Source organism: Halichoerus grypus, chromosome 11, assembly GCF_964656455.1.
Source record: "Halichoerus grypus chromosome 11, mHalGry1.hap1.1, whole genome shotgun sequence".
NCBI classification, from domain to species: Eukaryota; Metazoa; Chordata; class Mammalia; order Carnivora; family Phocidae; genus Halichoerus; species Halichoerus grypus.
The window spans coordinates 20,473,192-20,496,317 of NC_135722.1; the positions used below are offsets into that span (position 1 = coordinate 20,473,192).

The window sequence follows — 23,126 nt, forward strand, 5'->3', positions numbered from 1 at the left end:
TCTCATGGGAAATATTGGAAGCTGAATCACTTGAGGAATGTAAAGCTAAATTGGATGAAACATATCTCTAATCTCCAAAATGATCTCTCTGTGTAAAATGCAAGCACAAACACACATACGTTCAAACTTTTAATTTTTATAAACTGCATGTCTCCATGTATTTAAGTAGCGGTTTTAATCTAAGCAAGTACAAAAGTTAGAAGAGAAAACCTTTTCAAAAATCAATTTCTGGGCAGAAACTAAAGCATTCTAGGATAAGTTTTAGAAATTGAAGACTCCTTACAGTTGGATGGAAAACATGCAGTCATTTAAAAATAATTAGTTTTGCAAAGGGATACATGAATGGAAGGTCCTGGAAAGGAGGCAAAGAATTAATTTCCCAAAAGGCTCTGCAGATAAAATTGTGGTTGGCACATTTCATTCTGCAGATACACCTCTTATTGGTATCTTGTCTGTTCTCTTGGGTGACATTTTGAAATAGTGCATGCTCAAATGATTGTCCAATAATGCAAATGAGAAAGGCACCTTTCAGGCATTGCACTCTGGACAGACACTCTGGTAAGTTCCTTCTTAAGGAGGTCTAAAAAGAAATAGAATTAGTTACCCAGACCTCTATTAAGTGGGAGGTCTTATATCTAATCCCCCTGGATTCTTCTTCTTTAACAATGGACGAGAAGATCATGATACTGAAAAGAGCCATCCAACTGGCCTGATATTTTCTGTTTGTTTGCCCTGAGTCCTGGGATCACAGTAGCACTCACATTCTCTTTATGCTTACTTAAGTGCTAGTGCCCTTTCTCCTATTTTTCTTTAAAGATTGTTCAATGTATTTCATTTCTTGCACCCTACACCAATCCAGGACTCAGCTGCTCCTCTAATGACATGATAAAATATGATGCTGTTTTTCTCATTTTAACTGGTACCAACTGGACTCAATGAAATGTGTCATGATATCCCTGTTGCAAACATAATAAAGGATGGACTCATCATCCTGCCACTCAAAGTATTTTATAATATGCAAACAGTCTATATGTCTAACCTTTTCTTATATCTTCTTTTCTGTATTTCTTAACCTTTTCCTACATATGCCTTTGCTCCAGACTGGTGACTACTCACTGTTCCTGAACCTTGTCTCATTCTTGGCCACTTTCTAACGTTTGCTCAAAGTATTCCCTCTGCCTTTACACCATCTCTCTTACTCCTTGTGCTCTCTCTGTTCTATTTACATTATCTACCTGTTGAAACTGTGCTATCACCTTCTAAATAGAACAGACCTTGATCTTCCCTACTAATGAGGTCCATCCCTCCTTAGAGCCTGCACAGCACTTGCCTGGCCTCTTCCCTGTAGACTCCTACTAATCCACTATAAGAACTCATTGTGTTATCTGAAGTTTTTGTCACAGGGATTTTAACATGGAAGGTAACAGATAAATATTTATTGAATGTATAGGAAATCTTTCTTTGAAATTCATTGCTTTATTCAAGTGAAAACTGAATTCAGAAGCAATCTAAATGCCCAGAGGTAGGGGAAATGAATAAATGTGTTTTAACACATCCATATATAGACTGTGCTGTAATCATTAAAATTAGGTTTTCAAGGAAGTTTTTGTTGTTGTTGTTATTTTTTTTAAATTCTGATATAGTTAACCTACAGTGTTATATTAGTTTCAGGTGTACAATATAGTGATTCGACAGTTCTATACATTACTCAGTGCTCATCGTGGTAAGTGTACTCTTAATCTCCATCACCTATTTCACCCCCCACTCCACCTCCCCTCTGGTAACCATCAGTTTGTTCTCTACAGTTAAGAGTCTGTTGTTTGGTTTGTCTCTCTGTTCATTTGTTTTGTTTCTTAAATTCCACATATAAGTGAAGTCATATAGTATTTGTCTTTCTCTGACTGACTTATTTATACCCTCTAGATCTAACCATGTTGTTGCAAATGGCAAGATTTCATTCTTTTTTATGGCTGAGTAATATTCCATTGTTTTACAAAGAAGTTTTAATGCCATGGGAAAATGATTATAATATACGGTAAATACTTGGGGCACCTGGGTGGCTCAGCTGGTTAAGCGTCTGCCTTCAGCTCAAGTCACGATCCCAGGGATCGAGTCCCGTGTCAGGCTCCCTGCTCAGTGGGGAGTCTGCTTCTCCCTCTCTCTCGCTCACTTGCACTCTCTCTCTCTTTCTTTCAAATAAATAAATAAAAAACCTTAAAAAATATATACAGTAAATACTGGACATCCACAGGAATTCTTGCTGTTCTCTTCAGAAGTGCCTCAATTTTTAATAATAGTATAATAATAATAGCCAAACCTTCCTAATTATTTACAATGCACCAGGTCATCTTGAATTGTCCTGTATCTTATTTGACCCATCACTTGCATATTACTTGGCTTTCTGTGTATCTGTTTTATTAACTATATAACAGATAATAACAGTTCTGAGGATCAAAAAAGATACCAAGATACAGTATTTAACTTAGCACAGCACCAGAAACATAGAAAGTACTCCCCAAAAGTAGCTATTTGTTTTTTTTTTTTTTTAAAGATTTTATTTATTTATTTGACAGAGAGAGACACAGCGAGAGAGGGAACACAAGCAGGAGGAGTGGGAGAGGGAGAAGCAGGCTTCCCACGGAACAGGGAGCCCGATGTGGGGCTCGATCCCAGGACCCTGGGATCATGACCTGAGCCAAAGACAGACGCTTAATGACTGAGCCACCCAGGCACACCAATAATAGGGATTTTTAATGCGTATCAAATGATCCTGTACAGTATTGACAATGATGAATTAAAATTTCCAGAGTACTTTGTGTTCTCTGCAAGGTCACCCAGAGAAGGTAGTGATCACTCACATTTAGGCTTTCATTCTAATGAGTATAATTAGGAATAAAAATGATTTCTACAAGGCAATGCATATCTAAGCTATAAAATCAAATAAATTGACTGATGGCCTCCATCCACCAGTAATCTATATGTATCTACCATGATGTGGGCATGAAAAGCCCACTGCAATGAAATGCTCGACTCCTAAAACTTGTATGATGGTTAACAATTTTTGACAGGCCTAGGAGTTGACAGACTTTTCTGCCATAATTCTTGACACATTTCAGTGATTTTCACTCCAGCGCAGAAGACAAGTGATTACAATAAAACCGTAGATTTAAAAGATTTACCATTCAGAGATATTTGGACAATTATAAGCAACATATAAAGTAGCCCTGGCGAAATCCTGCTGAGGGTAATTTGCCTGCTGTTGAAATTCCCTTGAAGGAGGAATGATGTAACTGTTCTCTTATTTCTGACTTTTTTAAGGGAAAAAATGAATGGTTCTGTTTTAATCCATTTATTCATTCAGCAGATATTTATTGAATATCAGCTATGGACAATGGACTATTCTTTTTTTTTTTTTTAAAGATTTTATTTATTTGAGAGAGAGAGAGAGAGAGAGAGCACATGAGGTGGGGGAGGGTCAGAGGGAGAAGCAGACTCCCTGCTGAGCAGGGAGCCCGATGCGGGATTCGATCCCGGGACTCCAGGATCATGACCCGAGCCGAAGGCAGTCGCTTAACCAACTGAGCCACCCAGGCGCCTGACAATGGACTATTCTAGGTACTGGCAATAAATCAGTGGAAAAAAAAAAAAACAGAAAAAACTCCTGGCCTTTTGGAACTTACAATTTAGGGTGTACATAGGTGGGTTGGTAGAGGGGAGGATGAAATTAAACAAATTATATAAAGTGTACACATGTCTAGAACAGCTCTGTCCCATAGACATTTCTTCAATGACAGTAATGTTCAATAGGTGTGCTTTCCAATATGGTAGCCACTGACACAGGTGGCTATTGAATACTTGAAATAAGCCTAGTATGACTGAAGGGGTGAAATTTAAATTTTAACTCATTATGACTAATTTAAATTTAAATTTAAATAGTCACATGGGGATAGTGGCTACCATATTGGCAAGCAAACATCCAGACAGGTAAGAGTTCAGAGCACATATGAGAAGGGAGGCAGAGTGTAGAGAAGTGGCTGCAATTTTAATTAGAGTGGTCAGAAAAGGCATCTTGAGGAGATATGTGGGGGAATATCAACAGAGGTAAAAGAGCAGGCCATGTAGATATTTAGAGGAAAATTGTTCCAAGCAGAGGGACTAGGAAGTACAGAGGGCTTGAGTTGGGTGCCACCTGGCTTGGAAGAGGAATGGCATAAAGGACAGTGTGGATGCAACAGAGTGAGGGTGTGAACCAAAGGTAGGAGGTGAGACCTAAAAGGCTATGGTCATGGTGGGGAATCAGGAACCCCACCTGAGGTTCAATTAATTCATATATACACACATACATACAAATCTATATGAGAAGTAATTTATATACATTAATTAACATATAATTTTAATGTATTAACTATTAACATATATTAATATTAATAAGACTATATACATAAATTATTAGTCTCTAGGTTTAAGATTCAAAAACCATAAGAGCCTCTTCATTCCGCTAAAAACCCCTTGTTGACCTGACGATCAGCAAGAATATTTTATCAGGCTGTATTTTTATAGTAGATTCCAGAATTTTAGATATTCTGTGATTCTCTAAGTAGCTCCTGGACTTGCATTTCCCCCACCATACCGAGTAACATTTGTGACCGCAACCATCTTGAAGCTTCTCCTTGCTGCAGCAAATTTGTTTTCTTGGGACTGAGTTATCTTTAAAATTCAAATGTAGCATGTTATGGAAAAAATATGCCAATTTTTATAAGCGGGCAATTTTGTAAAATTAATGAGAATTCAGGTCATGGTGCAGAAGGAGATCTGAATGCAAAACATTTTTAGAATAAAGAGCATTAGTCACGTAAAACTGTACAGGGTGTTAAGGAAATTGCACGTATTCACATTTATCGTGAATTTTATCTCGCTGAAATAACCTATCACATTTTAAACCTTCTCGACACATATTGACACTTAGCTGCCATATAATAGACTTTTATCTTGGATTTTGACTTTACCTATGACTTCATTTTCAAAAGGAACCTGATTTCTTTGTTGAGGATAGTTATAATACCCTCTTTCCAAAGTTGATTTTTAATCAAGAAGATGTATACCCAGGTCCATATTTTTCTTCAATTATTATTACATGCTATCTTCTTCATTTACTTTCTTATTTAGTTAGCTAGCTAGTTATGTAATTAGCGAATAGTCTTTATATAAAGAGAAATGGGAAACGATGAGAAAAGGCATTAACATTATTTGAGTGCCTACTGTGCACCAAAAAAAAAAAAAAAAGTAATGCTGTCTGTTATTTTTGAGTGACACAATAAATTTGAGTGGAAAAAACAATGAAAAATGGCTTTTATTATTACTGCCTTTTGCATATATACTATGCACTATACATGCATTATTCCATTTAATTTGTATACCAGACTAGCAAGGTAGCTAGTGATGCTTTTGTTTAAAGACAGGAAATAAAGGAGATACAAAATTCTGCTTAAACACAGGCATTCTTTGTACATGGTAGAACAATGTACACTCAACACAGAGCCTTTTTGACGATAAAGCCTATGTTCCTTCCATCACATTCTCTCACTCCACTTATAATTTAATAGTATCTGAATTATAATATTGTAACATCCTGGCTTTGCTATTTACTGGCTATAGTTATTCTTTCTTATTAAAGTTACTCTTGCTGGGCTTTCATTTCCTTATCTATAAGATGGGATACTAATATTAAATATGTTATAAAGTTACTGTGTTATTTGAGATAACCCATGTAAATACACAGCAGAGTGCTTAAGAGAGAATAACCACTCAATAAGTATTAGCTATTATTAATTATTTTATCTAAGTTTTTGTATAGGTTAGTATACAATAAATTATTTTGCATGTTAATTCCACGTGGTATAATAAAATATATTTTGTAAATCTTATGTTCCTTCGGTCTTTCCAATCACCCTGCTCTTAAATTTGGATCTTCCATAATTTACAGATTATGGGCAACCAGATACCATTATTAATGAGCTTAAAGGAAAATTGATTAACTGCCTAATGACTTCCTTCCTCAGAACTGAAAATGATCCTGGATTTCCCCCAGATGCTCTGGGATCGCTGCTGTCTGCCTGTAATCAGTGTTTTCAGAAGAATTGACTTTGGCATCTTGTTGTTCATTCCTGTACTTCCTACCCCTCTAAAAAACTTGAGGTCTTCCCATTACTTGATAACAAGTTATCAACTTATTACCAAGCCTGTTCCTTTGTGATGCAGAACCTTGACAGGTATGCTCCTGATGCTATCCATGGTTTTCATTCTCACTTTTTTCCTCACTGGGGAAATTCACGGAAAGATGCTATGATGTTCTTCTAGTTTCTGGGAATGCCCTGGGTCTTTCTCTTGCAATTCTGGGTTCTTTCTGGGTTGTCCTAACTCCCTGTTTCCTATCTTCTATTTCATCATCTCATTTTAGAAGTGAGCTCGCCTGTTCTAATCCAAAGATCCATTTGTTATCATGTCTTTCTACTGAAAAAACAAACAAACAAACAAACAAGCAAGCAAAACTTCCCTAGTCAGACAAAAAGAAAAACCCTAGATGGCACCATCTTGGATCTTCCAGGCCACAGTCTGATCCACAGAACATAGGGATTATCAGGGAGAAGATAAGGGAAATCTGTGTTTTGTTGGTGTCTGAATCATTTTGGCTGGCTAACTTTGGGAAACAATCATGTGGGCATTTTCACTCTGAGGACATGGAGGCTTACAGTGGCTACAAGAATAACCAGATTCTATCATCCATCCTCCACCACAAATGAAATGGTCAGGTTTGTCTTCATTATGCAAGTATTAACAGAAAATATGGAAGTCACAGTACAGCTGGGGTTCTCCCAATAGTAGAAATCTATAGCTTTGCCAGTTACATATTTAAAAGAAAATTTTTTAAAAAATGGAAGAGGAAAAGAAAGGGGATGAGGTCTCTGTTCTTACATGTAAGTAAATAAAAATTTCCTCAAAGCAATGGATGCTGAGAATAGCACCCAAAGATAATATATTACAAAGGATCAGTGTGTGAATAATAATCTTTTAACAAGGGGAATTTCCCTTCTTCTTTTTATTGGCTCCATTTGTTCACAAAGAGATTAATCTCATTACCAGCTTTGAACAAAGAAGACCATGTTTCTAGACTCACAGACCTTTTCTCTCTGTTTTCTTGAATGTTTCACAAATTTCTCTCTCAGTTCTTTGGCCTTTGGGCTTGCCAAAGAGTACTTGTTCTTTGAGCCCTCTCCTTAGGCTTTTCGCCTTCCTAGAAGATCTTAATTCTTTTCTTTGTTTCTTTCTCGAGCCAGTCTTGAGCTTGGTCCTGTCCCAGACCCAGTGTTTTCACTCCATGGAGAAATTTCCATGGGCCCCCTCACATTCATGTGGTCAATGCCAGGGTTATGTCTTTTATTTATTTCTTGGCCTCAGCAGGGGTTTCCTGCCTGTTTTTGTATGTCCATTTCTGAGTTAATTGGACTAATCCATCTAATGAATTTTCCCGAAGTTGTTCAACAACCACTATAGCTCCAAGAGCTCTCTGGACAGCAACAGTTAATGCAGCTAATCGGTGGCACCCCCGAGGGCTGAATTTTGTTTTGCTGGGCATCTTTTGAGAGTCCGGTGCACCAACTGGAACTAATTCCTGCCATCCTGAAATGTATTAGGCTTCTGGGAAATATATTTAAAACATGATAAAAGAGTAGATGTAAAAGTGCTCAGTAAGAAAGATGGATATAAGGCAGGTTTAGAGGGTCCAGGGTGGGGAGCACTGAGTAGGGACTGGGGACCTGATCTTGTGTTTCAACTGCTCTAATTAGTGAGCTGGGTCAGTCTCAGCACTCTCTCAAGGCCACTCTTCTTATCTGTAAGGTGGAGAAAATACTTTGTGGTGGGATAGGGTAAAGACTTTTCATCAGAGTGCTTTTTAAAACTGTACTCAACGTTGAGATGCTGGTAGTGGACCCGGAGTAGAAATAATAGTCGAAAACATAGTAATAGCATGAATTGTCGTGGTCCAGACTGTGTAAGCCTTTGGCACCTAGTGGCGTATTTATTTTATTAGTTAATGCTAATTATGCAGATGGCAGCAGGGGCCACCAGGTAAAGATGGGCAAGCTGTGCACAGCACATCTCAAGGGAGCACAGATAACAACATCTAATATAAAATGTGAGCTCACCAACTGCATACGTAACTGTTCTTCCTTTCATTTTTCAGGCATTTTTGAACACCCTGACTAGGCATGGCTTAATAAAAAGAGCAAAGAAAATCTTTGGAGTGTATTAGTCTTCTACACTGCCCTAACCAAACACCACAGGCTGGAGGGCTTAAACAACAGAAATTTATTTTCTTACAATTGTGGAGGCTGGATGTCCGAGATCAAAGATCAGGGTGGCGACACTTGGGGTTCTGGGGAGAGCTCCTTTCCTGACTTGTAGGTGGCCATCTTGTTGTGTGTATCTTCACACAGTGGAAGGAAAGAAAGCTTTCTGCTGTCTCTTCTTATAAGGACACTATTTCGAGGGGATCAGTGCCTGACCCTTATGACCTCATTTAACCTTAATTACTTCCGTAAGGTCCTATATCCAAATACAGTCACATTGGGGGTTAGGGCTTGGATATATGAATTTGGGGAGTGGGGGGGCACAATTTAGTCCACAGCATGGAGTCAGACGGGTCTGAATTTAAATCCCTTTTATTATAACCAGCAAACTGTGTGAAGGCTTAAGTTTCTCTCTTTGCCATTTTGTAGCTGTGTGAACTTGAGCTAGGATTTAAATTCTCTCTGAGCTCCCTTTTTTCTTGTTTGAGATTATATTTGAGATTACAGTATCTACCACATACGGTGTAATAAGGATTACTAAATATGTAAAACATATTACCAAAACCTTGGTACACATTCGATGTTCAACCAGTGTAGCAATCAGTAGGAAAGAAAGACGAAACACATTCTTAATGTAGTTAAGCATCAACCTCTTTCTGTCACTTGAGAGGCCATCTGCCTCTGCTCAAAGTTCTCTGAGTAGGGGAATCACATACTGGAGCACCATGATTTTGTGAGAGGAAGCTCTTGAGGATCAGGATGTTCTATTTAATGCCCTTTTTGTTTTGCCTACTAGGAAAGAGAAGTCACCATAATTTAAGGGAATCTACTTAATATCATTCATCTACTGGGGTGCCTGGGTGGCTCAGTCGTTAAGCGTCTGCCTTCGGCTCAGGTCATGATCCCAGGGTCCTGGGATCGAGCCCCACAACGGGCTCCCTGCTCCATGGGAAGCCTGCTTCTCCCTCTCCCACTCCCCCTGCTTGTGTTCCCTCTCTCGCTGTGTCTCTGTCAAATAAATAAATAAAATCTTTAAAAAAAAGAAATCATTCATCTACTAAATAGCAGAGTCAAGATTCCTGGCCTCTTGACTCCAAGCTAGTGTCCTTTCCACAACACCTGTTCTTCCCGGCTTTTTGTCAGCCGGTGATGATCATGTGACCAATTCCCATGGGTGATGGCAACCCCTAGTTTCATTACATTAGTCAAACACAATTCCTTTTGCTCTTACTCAAAGAAAAAGGTCAAAATGCAAGTATGTGGCAAAAACTATTGCTAGGCACAACATTGAATATCTTCTAATTGTAAGACTGAAGACATCATTCCCAAACTTTACTACTCGATACTTATTATAACAAATTACTCGGGACACACCTCAAAATGCCAGTCCACTCATATTTTGTTAAAGAGGTTGAGAGTCAGGGGTGCCTGGGTGGCTTACAGTTAAGTGTCTGCCTTCTGCTCGGTTCATGATCCCGGAGTCCTGGGATCTGGGCCCTGCTCAGTGGGGAGCTGCTTCTCCCTCTCCCACTCCTGTTGCTTGTGCTCTCTCTCTCTGTCAAATAAATAAATAAAATCTTAAAAAAAAAAAAAAAAAGGTTGAGAATCAGTGCTCTAAGATGAGTTCAGCTTATTTTTTTTTTTTTTAAGAGAGAGAGAAAGAGCTCGAGTGGGGGTGGGTGGGGAGGGACAGAGGGTGAGGGAGAGAGAGAATCTCAAGCCTGACATGGAACCTGACATGGGGCTCAATCTCAAGACCCTGAGATCATGACCTGAGCTGAAATCAAGAGTCAGACGCTTAACCGACTGAGCCATGCAGGCACCCTTGAGTTCAGCTTTTTTTTTTTTTTTTTTTTTTAGAGAGCCCAAGCTGCAGGGAGAGGCAGAGGGAGAAGCAGACTCAGCTGAGCAGGTGGCCCAAATATGGGGCTCGATCCCAGGACCTTGGGATCGTGACCCGGGCCAAAGGGAGACGCTTAACTGACTGACCACCCAGTTGCCTCTTGAGTTCAGCTTTTAAGTGGTACATTCAGCTTTTACCAAGAGAGCATTGCAGGTATTTACAGGTGTTGCTGGAATCCTGGTTCCGAGGCGTGCGGCCTCTACCTCTAGATTTCAATCCCAATCCCTGTAGCCTGGGCATCATCATTTCCTAGTTTTCTTTGGTAGACAATATTTCCCACTCAGCCATGTCACTAGGATTTCTCATGATTGTTCCCCAAGTTACTGTTTCTTCACCGCTGTCTTGCAGTAGTGACAGTCTGATGGCTGAGCACATGAAATCCATCTACCCTGCTTCAATTCCAGTCTGGGTTCCAGTGTTGAGCAGATGTGAGACCTTAAGAAAGTTATGTGTAACATTTCCGCATCTACATTTCCTCATCCGAAACACAAGGATAATAGTAGTATCCATCTCATAGTGCTGCTGTGATGTTTATATCATTTATTATATGTAAAGAGCTTATATGTAATTTATATTAGTATATGTGAAGAGCTTAGGAGAATGCCATACATAGTGGATACTCTTAGATGTGTGGGCTATTATTTTTTCCCCTGGGAGCGAAGTCCCAATCTAACCCTTTGTACATACTAGAATAGACATAACAATTTGTTTATAATTCCCAGGTATTTAGGTTCCTAGTAGCTTACTCTTACAGTTCCTTTATTTTCCTTGTGTTTATCTTGCTTAGGCCCTGTAAAAGTTGCGTGTTTTTACAAACTACTAGAAGTTTCCAATCAGAGCATGTAATTACCCTGAGTGCTTTGCTCCTAAATCCATAATAACAAGCTTTTAGTTTGTTTTTTGGAGCTATTGTGCTTAATTAATATTTATGTAGGACTTAGTGAAATCATGAAAATTAACAGATGTCTTTATCTAAACAGGTGGTGAATCTATCAACAATTGTAATAAGAACAGTGATGGTACAACAGTTCTTCTTTAGATCACTCAGACTTACTACCAGACTCAGGGTCTGGTAAGCATGGTTTCCACATTTAGTACCAATCTGGTAAGCACATTGTCAGGCAAATAAACAGGACTCAAAATATTTTAAGATACTCACATGAAATATGAACATTACATCGTGCATGTAACAAAACTAAAAATAATAGTGGCATCAGCTCACAAGGGTAATTCTGCTCCATGGAAAAGTCTAGGAATCATGCAGAGTTGGTATGATGACCATACAGAATCATGAGGGATCCAGGCTTCTTCTATGTCATTGCTCCATCATTCTAACAAGGCTTTCAGCCTCAAAGTTAAGACATGATCCACAGCGGCTGCTAAAGCTCCAGCCGTTATGTCTGTATTCCAGGAAGTAGAAAGAAAAATAGAAAAAGGATATTATAAGGTCATCTCTAATCTGAATTTACTTCTTGAAAGCATTATTATTCCCATGGGACACCTCGGTTTCTATCCTATTTGGTCAGAACTTAGTCATATAACTACACCTAGGTACGAAAGATTCTGAGAAATTCACTCTTGTATTTGGGGCTCAGTGTAGGCCCCAAACTAAGATTTTAAGAAGAAAAGGTAAAATACCCTTTGGATGGGCAACTCGCAAACTTAAAATTAACCTTTTATTTTGTTTCTTGGTATATTGTTGATTTTCCTTAGAACTTAAATTTTTAAGATATATTTACTTTCTGTGAAATATTTTTCTATATCCTTTTAAGTCTGTTTATAATTAGTCATTTTTCTGTTTTTCTTTTTTTTATTGTCTTCAAATATATTAATGTATAGCACTTGCTTTCAAAAAAATCTGAGAAACTTTCTGTGAAAGTACAGGGGGAAGAGGGTAGTTTATTCTTTCATTCATCGTAGTTAACAAAAATGTACTAGGTAACTTCTATGTCCCAGGCACTGCTTAAGTGCTGGGAATAAAAGAGTGAGTGACACAAAGTATCAGCCAATAGGGGGCTTATGTATGGATGGGGCAAGATAAAGAATAAAAAAATCTATAACGTAAGGTCGTGTTGTGGTAAATAAAGCCAGGAAGGGACTAGACAGTATTAGATGATGAAGAATGCTATTTTTGACTGAGTGATCAGGGTCAGCCTTCCAGCAAAGAGAACAGCAATAGAAATGCCCTCAGAGGAAGGTTCTAGAAGGGGCTTGTCCCAGCTGTGCTCAGCAACAGCAAGCAGGGCAAGGCGCCTGGACTTTCAAGGATGGAAAAAGAGATTTGTAGGAGATGAATTGCACTGGGAGAGATCAGAGCCAAGTAGATCAAGAGGAGGGATAATTCCAGCGCTTTGAAGAATATAGCTAGCATACTACGGTTGGCGAAGTGAAATAAGAAAGGAAATGCCCATTTCTGTATTTAATGTTTATTTTTCTTGTCTTCAGGACTCCAGTTATTTAACGATTGCCTACCATGTGTGAGACTCTTCACTTAGGTCCAGAAGAGAAAACATGAATATAAAACGTTCCCTGTCCTCAAGGTGCTTCTCTCTGGAGATTTCAGATAAGCTCAGAAAGCTTATAAGCACTCACCTTTGTCCCTGTTATCCAGGAAATTTCATTTCTTCATATTCTCTTCTGGTTAGTAGAACCTTTATATACAAAATAAGCCTTAAGACTATAGCTTAGCTCTAAGTTCATTTGTCTTCTCTCTTGAAGACATACAGAAAGCTAAATGCCCCATCCCATTATTGCACCTGTCTTACATCTTTTCCTAAAGGATCCTGTATTGTACATGTGTCGAACTTTGTATGCACTGTTTCCTCTGAAGTCAGCACACCCTTCCTCCCTTCTCTGACAAAGTCTTATTCTTCCTTCATAGTATCTCCTTTGAAAGAATTTCCCCCAGCTCTTTCTCACAGAGTTAATTGCTTCTGTCTCTATTTGGTCCCCTATTTCCCTCATATGAGGCATCATAGTGTATTAGGATTATATGCTTATACTATTATTTACCACTAGAATAAAAGTTCCTTAGGAATAGAATGTAATACTTATTTATTATTAAAACCCTGATACCTAGAAAAGTGCCTGGCATATAGTCACTGTTTTGAAAATATGTTTTGTTACATGAAAAAAAAAAAAAAAGCCCCGTTAAAGACAAGGCTAATGTTTCTGTTCACAGTGTGAAGTAGATAGAAAATTCACAAATTCTCTTTAGCTTATGTAATCTTTTCTCTCCAAAAATCATTATTTGAGGGGAAGCTTGTAGCCTTTATCACAAGTTATTACTAAATAAAAATGTGTGTTTTTATATTCCAATTGAATCTTCTACATAATCTACTGTTTATATCCTTTGAAACATCTAGCAGCTTCACACTCCTGCATATTTCTTGGATTGAATTGGCTTAGATTTAATCTATTTTATAATAGACAGTAGGCACAAGCCTGCTGTGAAACCAGCCACCTTGGGGGAAGCATAAACCCAAGAACAACCTCACATTTATAAATATGTAAGTTTATTTACTAGACCAAAACTCTTCACTAGACTGTGAACTCCTTAAGGATAGGGAGTGTAGCTTACTTCCTCTCACATACCCTGAGCAGAAAACACACACACACACACACACACCCTGATTTGTAGCATTTGCCTATCTTCTTGAGTAAATACTCTTGCCTTGGCTAATTCCAAGCTACCACATTGAAGTCACTGAATGTGGTGTTGAGAGAATGCATACAGTTAGTAAGGCATAAGCTGATTCCCACGTACTGGTGCACCATCAGTGAAGGTCTAAATGGGTTTAAGAATTCAAAAGATTCCTGATTTTAAGAAGCTAATATGTGAGGGGCGCCTGGGTGGCTCAGTCGTTAAGCACCTGCCTTCGGCTCAGGTCATGATCCCAGGGTCCTGGGATCGAGTCCCACATTGGGCTCCCTGCTCAGCGGGAAGCCTGCTTCTCCCTCTCCCATTCCCCCTGCTTCTGTTCCCTCTCTCACTGTGTCTCTCTCTGTCAAATAAATAAAATCTTTAAAGAAAAAAAAAAGAAGCTAATATGTGAATATAGTACATATTATGTAACGCCTCCAGATGTGACTTGGATACTGGTAATAACATACATTACTATTTCTATACCACAATAAATGAATTTTCACACTAGGACATGTATATAAATACCAAACATAAAAAAGAAGCTCAGTGTTCAGGGCCTTTGTGTGTGTGTGTGTAATTTAGAATTGCATAAAAAGTATTGAGACTCTATATCCATATTTAAAAATAATAGTACTTCAGTGGAAAACCATTCATCTATAACATATCCACATACCCACCCAGGCTGTTTGCATCTAGTCCTATTCATTGTCTTTGCACCTTATACGTCTCTGTAAATTGCAGGTAGCTGGTGGATACACATCTTCTATCTTGTCCAGTTGTATTTCAGTTGACTTCCTTTTTCTCAGTGAAAATATCCGGTTGTCTTCATTTGCAATTTAGCTCAACATTCCTTTATTCCACATAATGGTGTAGTATTTTAACTTTGACTTTAAACTGGTGTAACACCTTCTTAGTTCATTCATATCATCCGAACAAAATTAACTCTTGAACATGTATGCATTTTTATATGTCCATGAGAGCCATGATTTTCCTTTTCTTCTGAAAATTTATTTTAATACAATATAGGGAAGAGATTAGACATGTTCTAAGAAACCTCTGAGGGCCAAACATGGATCGATGTTGGACTGTAGGAGAGGTATCCCCAGTGTCCAATAGCTTTGTCAGACATTCAGAATTAGGTAACAGTGGCCTGGGTTTCCCTGGGAGATGAATTCCCTTCACTGAGAGTGCTCCAAGGGGGCTTGGTGCCTCTGACTGTCATATTATATAAGATGGTGCTGTGGGACTGGATGAAATGCTATCTTTAAAGTTTAACTGAAGTCTAAATCTGTTTTTAATGGTTCTAGCCCCTCATTTGAGTGTGAATCAAGTGACAAAGAAACACTCAAGGAATCATGAATTACCTAAGATGAGCAAGAGTTTAGAACCCACATGACTATATATAGATAAAGCTGATAAAGTCAGGCCTTATTGGTATCTGGGATGACCAATGGATTCATTAAAATTCTTTCTTAGGAGATCAAAGATGTTTTAATTATCAGAAAAGTAGCTGTCACAAATCTTTTGACTCTCTTATCCTGCAAAGCAATGGTGTCTGGCTTTATGCATGACTGTGCCGGCTTCACAATTTCCCACAGCCTAGAAAGCTGCTCTATGTTTATGTTCTCTCATTCAAAGTTCTCACTTCCACTTCCAAATGAGTCCATTTGCAAGAACATCAAAGGGAAGAGAAGGATCCATTTCAGCTACACCAGCAATTTTGTACAATATATTAAGATTGATCGAGGCTTGGGTAATGAGTTCATGAATATTGGCTATCTTCTGGAACTGAAAAGATTTGGGGCTTGAAAGATTGAGTTGTGTATATAATGGACTACCACCACTGTTTCTTACAAAATAAGGATCTAAGATTTTGTTTGTTTGTTAGTGAGTATGGACATCATCCTCCTATTCCCCAAATTTATACCTCTCACTGGTTGCCTTTAATAGAAAAGTCATTCTTTTTAGAGCCAAATTGAATGAATGTTATCTGTTCAGAATAGGATGAAAGCTAGCGAAATGCAAGTTTGATTCTCCTCCCCACCTCCACATAAACATACTTGTGCCCACACATACTAAAACTGAGGATTTGGGTTACTAGAGTGTCCCTCTAAATAGCAAGAATTGACACACATCTCCAACAGACATGGCCTCTGGAACTCTAGGTGGAATTGTATACCCCAAGTCATTATCATCCACTCACTATTAGGAGGCATAGTCTCCCACACTGAGCACTAAAGAATTACTTAACCTCTCTGAAAAGTGGTAATAAATAATAATTTCTTTCTCTCTCTTACAGGACTGTTGGGATGATTTACCTAACTAATTTTCTCAATTTTTATACCTTTAAATATATTTATTGAGATATACTATATGGCAGGCACTACGTTGGTTATTATGGGCTGTATGGTTATTATGGGATATTTATATAAAGATAAATAGCTTTGCCCTTGAGAAACTCTAAGCCCAGAAGAGAAGTTACCATCAGTACATAGTACAGTCAAACTGATTTGAGAGCATAATCCATAAGAAAGATATCAACAAAGTACTGCGCAGGTTTAGAAATGAAAAGATTACTTTTGAACAGAAGAGGTTGTAGGAAGGAGTGGGAGAGATTGTGGATATAAATTTCTTTTAAAAGGAAAAGTCATGTAATACTCCTGTGACTTCCATCCTTCCCTCCATGAGCACCAAGTGTGCCCCTCGGGGTCAACTATTAACACATTTGTAACTTATGGTACTTTCTTGGAAGGAAAACCTACTTAATAAAATAATAAAACCTGATCAACTACTTGTTTGATTGGTTGCCCCTTTATTTTAAACCAGGCCTGCTAGAACAGGGCATCAGATGACTAAATTTTGATAGGGGTAAGAATGTAGGGAATAGGGAAATGCCTAGACCTTAAAGTGGGGAAATTTCACGTAGTTAAGGAGGGAGGGTAAATATATAAGTATGTATCGCAAAGTCTGCAAGGGAGAAATAGAATAAAACAACAACTAATTTTATGAACTGCACAGGTTTTTCAAGGTTTTTACTGTAGTCACAATCAGAATTACCAGCTCCTATCCTTCTCACCCTCAAAATTGAATGTGCAGTATATATTCTTGATGGGTTTAAGAGACAAACACCAAGGAGTATTGGTATCCTTACCTTGGGCCACTGAAAACTCAACTAGATTGATTTTATTTTAGGGTTAAGAAAGCATTACTGAAAACTGAATTCATTTGTAATTCATTCCGATGACTCCTGATCTGTGGGTCATACACCAATTATCACGCCATAACTTTTTATTTTCCTGAGGTAAAACAAAAGCCCTCCAGTTGCCTCTTCTGGACCAATAGACACTGTATCCTCAGACATTACCTTAAGGAAGTCTTTTGACAAAGCTAAATTCAAGCCCTAAGGCTCAAAGCCCTCTATAAAGGCCAGGGAAGGCTGAACATGCAGGAGAGAAAGTTTTGTTTAGTATTTTAAAGGATGTGTAAAATATTAGGTTTATTCCATTTGGACCCCGAAGGCAGAACCAGAGTTGGTGGGTAGAATTCATAATGATCGTGAATGAGGTTCCTTGTAAGGGAGAGTTATCTAAGGTCAGGGATGATCAAGGGGTAAATGGCTGTCCAAGGAGGTGTTTGGGACCCTTGCTCATCATATGATAGTTTCAAGCATGAGAAGGGTTAACACATCAAAGCAAAAACTGTACTAGCCAAAGTTAATCAGACAGTGAAGACTTTATTCAAGGCTATTGCAATAAGGACCAGAAGCCACAACTAAGTCTAAACTCATCTCCACTGAAGAATAAGGGGTAAGTTTTTTTTAAGGACTCATGTGAGCTAATGAAAAGGCCCTGGGGGTTGTTAGGGAAAAGTCATGGACCTGTGTTTGCTAATTGGCTTTACCCAAAGGAAAAATAAACTTCTCACATCTTTATGACAGGAGGTCCCCTTTTGCATCTTGGAGCAAGGCACTCACCAAAGTTAGATTTCTACCTTCCTGGTGAAATTGGGAGATTGGGGTACTACCTCCTTTGCTGGATACATTTCAAAGAGATGGTTCCCAGATCCTTGAGAAAGATATCCCTGGGTTGTGAAACTGGAAAGAGGCTTTTGAAAAAAAGATTTACATGTCAAAGGGGCCCAAGAAGAGATTTGTAATTATGAGTTTTCTGAAGTAAATGCTGTAAGAAAAAGGTGTGAAGGAGTCAGGAAGAAACCTGTCTAAAATTGAGTCAAGACTAGGGCCATCTCGGTCAAACACATGGTAGGGATATTATAACTGGAAGTCAAGAATAGAATGTGTGGGTAGAAAGGTTATTATTAAAATATTTTACAAGTCTGAAGTTTCCTGTGTCCTAAGTTTAGCTAGAAAGATCAGGACGAGGGGGTTCCCAAGGAATTTCACTCATTTGGATAAAAATCCCCATTCCTTCATTGAGCCCCAATTATTTCTCATTTTCTATTTGTAGAATCCAGAGATTTGAAATTTCATCTCTTTGCAGCTGTACTCATCAACATTAGGTAGAAATATTTGGTGGTGCCTCCAATAAAGAATTACTGGCAGAGGGATGATTGAATTTGCCAGCGAGGGTTGCTAAGGTAGGGGGCATTTTCAAATATGACAGTGGCTAGGATTTCCCTAGAGAGTGCACTTGGGCCTAGCATGTGAATCAGTGTTTAAATGATACTATTTTTAGAATGACTTGCAAAGAAGGACGAAAAAGTAAATAAATGATTTCATAATTAATACTGTGAGTGTGAATCATTCAAGACCCATTTGTCTTTGTGGGAAAAGCAGCTGGACCTTTGCTGGTGTCCTGCTGCAGACTGCTAGGCTAAGGGGGAAATGATCCCAGGAAAAGCAGTGAATTTGCCTAACAGCCTCCCCATTAAATGGTCAGGCTTTGATCATTACCCTTAATAGCTTCGCCCCCTCCCTTCAGCCACCGAGCACTACGGGCAGGGTTTCAGATTGCTCCCCTTCTGATCCCATAATTGGAATTGATAACTGACCATCATACGGGAGTTGAGGACATTTGTCAAATGCCGTCCGTCACGCTTACAGAGTCAGAATTGGCCCCTCCTCTATTGGGGGAAATTAAGCAGAGTTTTAGAATTTGGAGCCTCTGAGCTTGGTGGCCCAACTCATTCATTTTACACAAAGGGAAATGAGGTCCAGAAAGGTTCTGCGGCCTGCCTGTGGTGGTATAACTTGTTGGGCGCAGAGGGAGAGTTACAACTCAGATGTTCTCTCTCTGCCTGGCTTTGCCTCCAAAGGACACCATTTCTTCCTGACTGAGTAATTTTCTCAAGGTTAGGGGAGAGGTTGGGGCTGATTTGTGAATGGAAACACAGTTGTTAATCAGTTATTCTTTTCAAAACACTGCGTTCTTTGGACAGCCTCCCTGTGGCCAGTCTGCTGCGGAGTCCCTTTTTGTAGTAATCAACCAGACGCCCTCAGAGGAAGGCTGCTTAGGTACTATATTGAATAAGCATTTCCCACACTTTGTTTTCCTTAATGAGCCAACCGCTCTATGACCACCTAGATCTATTATATGTATGAGCAGATGAGAGCCAGAGGTGTTAGACGCCTTGCCCATAATCACACAGCTCATAAGTGCCAGAAGTTGTATTTGAACAAAGATCTTGGTGATTCTAACACCCGGGGCCTTAGCCAATATTCACTGCTAATTTGGCCTCCTGACCATCCTCATCTGAACAGTCTATGTAACTAAATGCAAGGGATGATTCAACTGTTCGCAGTGAGGGCCCTGTGAGGTAGCATTTCCTGCCTGGTGACCTCCACCTTTCTTTCTATCCTTCCCAACCTCTCTGGTATTTCAGCCTACATTTGATTCCCCCCTCCTTGTCACTATGGAGACAAACACCTATCCTAAAATCATCACTCCGTTCAGGAACTGATTTTCCTCCCTTCCTAGTTATGCATCCTTAAAGCAGTTATTGTTCAAAATGGACATCTGAGTGTTTGTAGGGGTTCTTTAGGTCATACTCACATTTGTGCTTCTGTGGGCTCTGGGGACCTCATTGACCCTTTGAGAAGGAAGCCACCAGGACAGGAGTGGAACTGCCGAATTGAAGGCGTCAGCTCCCACCACTGAGGGAAAACAAAACAAAACAAAAAAACACTCCTCTCTATTCCAATCTGGTTGGGAAGATAAAAGTGCAAGTCTTCTTTTCTTTGAAGTTGGAGGAAAGATTTGTTTACTTTTATTGCTGTATCCAGTAAGACTAATGCATTTCCTTTGGGTGTGGGGGGAGTTGGTTTAAAAAAAATAGTGAGCAAGTCAGTGAAAGAATGACAGACAGATGACTAGGAGAGAAGCAAGAATTTCACAGATGGATGTTTTGAAATATTTCATTTGCAAACTGAACTGTAAAGAAATTGAGGTTGGTCCTAGTAAGCAACTGCCACTGCTAAGTATGAGGTCCAAGGCTCAGGCTGCCAAGTTCAGCCTAGTTGGTGTGTGCTTTCTACCTCGCGTGCCCTTGGGATGGGATGCAGTGGTGCGAGGTGTGGCTACACGTTTGCATGGCTGGAATCAAGACATCTCTCTCTCTTTCTCTCTCATTCTCTCCCCTTCTCCTGCACTCCGATGCACACATCACAGAAATGTACACACCACACTCCTGTCCAACTTATCTCCTAAGTTTACTTCCAGCTGGCTGTTTCATGGACAGCATACATTTTCAGGAATGGCTATAGTTTGGTAGAAGAACCAACAAAAAGGTATGAGCCTCAGGAGCACGGGTTTAGCAATGGCGCTACATCTGGCCAACCAAGGGTCCCGTGGTATTTGTTCATGCCTATCAAAATGGTGGAAGACAGTTTGCAAAGCTAGAATTTTTATTGTTAAAAGTTATTTTAGGAATTTTCATTGTCAAGCAGGGAACATTGGGTCAGCATGGAAAGATCAAAGTCCACAAAGGCAGTGGGTCCTGAGATCTAATTTTGTCGGCGGTATTTCTAGCCATGTGGCAATGGGTCAGTTACTCTCTCAACATTTGCTTTCTCATTTCCAGGAAAATCACACCGACTTCTCAAGGTTCCAGGGCAGGTTAAACAGAACATTTCTGTGGTCATCTAGCTGGACATTGGAGGCTGATTTTCATATTCTGTCATTCTTATACTTTCTACAAGAAAATTTCCCATAAGGGAAACTAGTTGGGTGGCAAATAGGTTAACGGGTTAAAAAAAAAAAAAAAAAGAAACAGAATCCGATGAATTTTGGCAATCTTAAAAGGATGGTATGATTAAGCTCTAAAAAACTTAATATCCCTGTAAAATGACCAGTCATTTCCATCCCACTAGGTAAGGTATTCTCTTCCCTAATTACTCACTCAAGCTCAATTAAGGAAGAAAAAGGGAATCCTTTAAAAATAAGTCTATTGAATCACTTTGTAGCTCAAAGGCCAATGGTCCATTTCAATCTGGGCAAAAGCCTTATTTTTAATGATGTCCCACAAGGCCCTATGCAGTTGGACCCCATTTCTTTATCAGCCAAAACAAAAGTAACACCTTGCCCTCAACTTTCAACTCCCTGGCCACATGACTGTTCTTTCCCCATGTCAGGTAAGCTCCTGCCTTAGAACCTTCACACTTGCCTTTCAACTGCCTCAATAATTATCTCCCACATATCCACAAAGTATACTCCATTGCCATCTGGGGAGATTTCTGCAGAAAGTAATCCTATCCACAGTTTATATTTCTATAACTCATCAGTTATGAGAGGGTCCATTTCTGAACTTGTGCCCCAATTCTGAAGTCCCCTTTAGCTCCGTTTGCTACCCAGGCACAAAACAGCATCTATTCAGAAAGCTTGCTGAATGAGCAGGCTGGAAGAATGTAAATACATGTAGAATTATTCCATATTTCAGAGCCAGAAAGGCCTATGGACACGGATGGGCGCACATGATAAATCAGAGCTGGCATAAATCTTAACCTAGAATTGGAATTTAAAACTGAATTTTATTTGAGCTTCAAAATGGACTTTCTTGAACTCTCTCAAGGGAATAAATAAATAAATATAAAAATTGATTACGTGCTATGGTGCATCTTGACATGTAGATTGGGGAAATTTGCATTGATATTATAAAGAAAGAATATTTGTGGAGGTTCTGTCTATCTCATAACAATTGTTAATCGAGTAAGGAAAGTAATTGAATCGTTGAGCTCAGATTTCCACTAATTCAAGTGTGTAATGGAATTGTGGTGGTGGATCTCTGCTGAAAATAGATGGCTGCAGATTTATGAGTTAGAGTCAGACCTTACTCTTCTCACAGTAAGTCAGTAGATAGACGATCTGTGGGATATATGAGTGTGTCTATCTCTGGATTTATTTATTTATTTATGTGTAACCAAAGCACAGGGACATGTAATTATACATTTTTTTTAATTTTCCTTTTTTTTTTTTGAAGGGGGGGAGGGGGAGAGGGAGAGAGAGAGTATCTTAACCAGGCTCCACCCCGAATGCAGAACCCCATGCAGGGCTCAATCTCACCACTCTGAGATCATGACCTGAGCTGAAATCAGGAGTTGGACTCTTAACTAACTGAGCCACCAACCCAGGCGCCCCTGTAATTACAAATTTTTAACACCTGCTCTTCCTCTCGTCTTTTCTTCCTTCCTTCTCTCACTGATCCGATTATCCATTCAATGAGTAAATGATACCTGTTATGGAAAACCCTTCCGGATCCTCACCCTGTAGCCACCACTTCCTCCTCCACATGAATTTGTTCCCCATTTCCCACTTATCATAATTCATTGAAAGTGCTGATAAAGTAATTGTCTCATTCTTTTTTTTTTTTTTAAGATTTTATTTATTTATTTGACAGAGAGACACAGCGAGAGAGGGAATACAAGCAGGGGGGAGTGGGAGAGGGAGAAGCAGGCTTCCCGCTGAGCAGCCCGATGTGGGGCTCCATCCCAGGACCTTGAGATCATGACCTGAGCTGAAGGCAGATGCTTAATGACTGAGCCACCCAGGTGCCCCAGTAATTGTCTCATTCTTATTAAATATAAGTTACATAAGAACAGTAAACATGGGGCGCCTGGATGGCTTGGTCGGTTAAGCGGCTGACTCTTGATTATGGCTCAGGTCAAGAACTCAGGGTCCTGGGGTCAAGAACTCAGGGTCCTAGGATCTCGAGCCCTGTGTCAGGTTCCACACTCAACAGGGAGTCTGCTTCAGGATTCTTGCTCTCCCTGTGCCCC

At 39.3% G+C, this 23,126-nt stretch overlaps 1 protein-coding gene across 33 annotated transcripts in view; it reads left to right on the plus strand.

Annotated features, from left to right (window-relative positions):
- LRRC4C (leucine rich repeat containing 4C) overlaps positions 1 to 23,126 on the plus strand; it is a 1,180,850-nt gene that overhangs the window by 1,089,908 nt on the left and 67,816 nt on the right. The window contains exon 6 of one of the 33 annotated variants that reach the window (XM_078058177.1): positions 10,209 to 10,371. The exons of the other annotated variants lie outside the window; for them this stretch is intronic. The gene's annotated coding sequence lies outside the window, so the exon portion shown is untranslated. The remainder of the gene's footprint in view (positions 1 to 10,208; positions 10,372 to 23,126) is intronic. 33 annotated transcript variants of the gene reach the window in all.